The sequence below is a fragment of the Tupaia chinensis genome, unplaced genomic scaffold (assembly GCF_000334495.1).
Source record: "Tupaia chinensis unplaced genomic scaffold, TupChi_1.0 Scaffold145208_1, whole genome shotgun sequence".
Classification (NCBI taxonomy): Eukaryota; Metazoa; Chordata; class Mammalia; order Scandentia; family Tupaiidae; genus Tupaia; species Tupaia belangeri.
The window spans coordinates 2,853,296-2,855,688 of record NW_006205068.1 but is presented as its reverse complement, the minus strand read 5'-3'; the positions used below and the strand labels follow the sequence as shown (position 1 = coordinate 2,855,688).

Below are 2,393 nucleotides of genomic sequence, written 5' to 3'. Positions count from 1 at the left end.
CAATCCCTTCTCCTCCATTCTCCTCTCGGGATCTTGGGCACGCACGCACACACGTCCAGTGTGAGTTTTAAGCCACCGGGTCCAGGACGCGAAGCGCGGTCGACTATGTGGGAGTCCAGCGACATAGCCATTACGCTAACTGCTGGTTTCCCCCACTTACTTCTTGGAAAGTGACATTTATATTTTGTCTTGTGTCGGTCGTGGGGGGTAGGCCCTGGAGAGTGCGCAGATCTGGCCAGTCTGGAGCCACTCCGGCAAGTGCTTGCCTGGTGGAGGTGCTCCTCCCTCGCCTCAGGCTCGGACATTCCTTCACTGGAACCCGCTGTGTAGAAGCCTTCCCCTCCCTCCCGCATTTCCTGATGTGGCCCTTATTTCAGGTGGATGGAGGCTGTGGGCCATGCCTTGGGGTTATGGCCCTGCCCTGTCATTGTTCATTTCTGCTCAGCAAGTATCCAGCTTTGTCCATGAGGAATCCTTGGAGACACTCGGCTGCAAACTCTCCTCCCAGGGTGCCCTAAGAAGGACCAGCCGTCCTGGAGGGGGTCTGTCCCACGCCACAGGTGCCTGGGTCTCCAACCCCCACCCCAGAGCTTCCCAGTCCTGTGGGAAACCACCGTCCCCCTTTCCAACCCAAAGCCACATGTGCGACTCTCAGGCATGACAGCCAACACCCCCACACCCTGGGTCTGAGCACCTCTCGGGGCCCCCAGCTCCGGCTCCACACAGGGTCCAATCCCCCTCGTCCAGGCCTCACCTTGTTTTGAGGGGTCGAGGCCTTTCCCAAGCCCTGCATTTCCCCTTCCTCCTTGGCCCTTGCAGAGGGACTTCTGCATTTGGCCTTGGCGGGTGGGTGTCGCCCACTGCCTGAGACGCTCTGTGGCTAACTCTCAGACAGTGCGGGAAGTGCCGATGGGAATCCCCGGCGCGCCCTCCGTCCTCGCAGGGCTGGGGAGGAGACCTCCAGGAAGACCACCTGCCCAGGAGCCTGTTCCTTCCCACCTGGAGAGCGGGGTGCCCGTCTCCACCAGCTCCACCCCCCACTCAGGATGCTGGGGCTGGGGCAGAGGATGGAGAGTGGCTGCGGAAAAGACGGGAGACGGCGGGAGCCCTGCCTCCCCAGCACTAGGGCAAAACTTGGGGTGCAGGCCAGTCGGGCAGCTGGCAGTTCTGGGAGAGGTTCCCAACCCATTTGCCCCTATGAGACAGGCAGAGAGGGCCTTGCAGGGAATGATACTCCCTACCCGCACCGCAGGGCCTGGAGCAGGGGTGGTCCCCACCTGCAGTCACCAGACACTTGACCCTTCTGAGCCCTCCTCTCCTCCGGGGCTGCAGGAGGGTGCTCAGGGCACCGGAGTAGACAAGGGTAGGGGGCACAGAGGGCGGGCAGCAGCCTCCCACAGTAGGGCTTTGGCTACTGAGGTTCTCTGGCCTGGGGCCTCCCCATGTGACCCTGAGGGTGCTGGTGTCCTGAGGGAGGTCTGAGTGGAGTCAGGATCAGACCAATGCCCCCCACCCCAAGGGCCCAGCACACATTCAGTGGAGGTGAGGGTGTGAGTATTCCGGGTTGGGAGGATTGGCATTGGCACTCTGGGAGCAAGGGCTTTAAAGAGATGGGGTTGGAGGCCAGCAGGTAGCATGGTGGTTAAGGTGCTGGATCCTACATGGCTGACTCCAAGGTTCAAGTCCCAGACCTGGTGTCTTGAAAATCACACCAGCACGTGTACATACATGCCCCAAATCCTGAGGAGAGTGGAGGAGATGGGACTGTGGCATGGACGATACCACTGGGGGTTAATTTCTCACTTTCCCTCTCTCTCTGCCTCTGCCTCTCTCTAGCCAGCACAAGAGCCATATGGCAAAAATCTAAAAGCAAACAAACACAAACAAGAAATGACGTTGGAATACAAACACTTCGTTCAGGGCAGCTGCCACCCCTTTGGCCACGCCCTGGGGTCTTACCCACTTGAAGGGAGCCCTTGCTTGAAGGGAGCCCTTGGAGGTGACCTGGGAGGAGAGGCGGCAGTGCGCGGAGATATGTGAGAGAGGCAAGAGCTGCTGGAAGTCCCCTGGCCAGGTCCTGAGAAGGGGCGAGCCACGCCGCAGGAGGGGCTGGGAGTCCCCCAAACCACTCCTTCCCGTGGGAGTTATTTCCTGCTAAGGGAGAGCCACATGCAGACCCCACCTTCGATGCCAAGCACTCCCCAGGTAGAGGAAGAGACGAGCTCAGGCAGGTGGGAGCTCAGGCAGGAGGACGTGACCCAAGGACACACCCCAGGGCTGGCCCCTGCCTCCCTCCCCCTCACCCCACCCCAGACCCCCATGACCATCTGCAGGGGATGAGAGGTCCTTCCAGGCCCTGAGGGAGCCATGGGCACAATCGTGGCTGGGGAGGA

The 2,393-nt window shown here is 60.8% G+C and overlaps 1 protein-coding gene across 3 annotated transcripts in view; it reads right to left on the bottom strand.

The window, feature by feature from the left end:
• The window catches only part of ADAP1 (ArfGAP with dual PH domains 1), a 63,450-nt gene that overhangs the window by 17,900 nt on the left and 43,157 nt on the right, over positions 1 to 2,393 (bottom strand). The gene's annotated exons all lie outside the window — the stretch shown is intronic.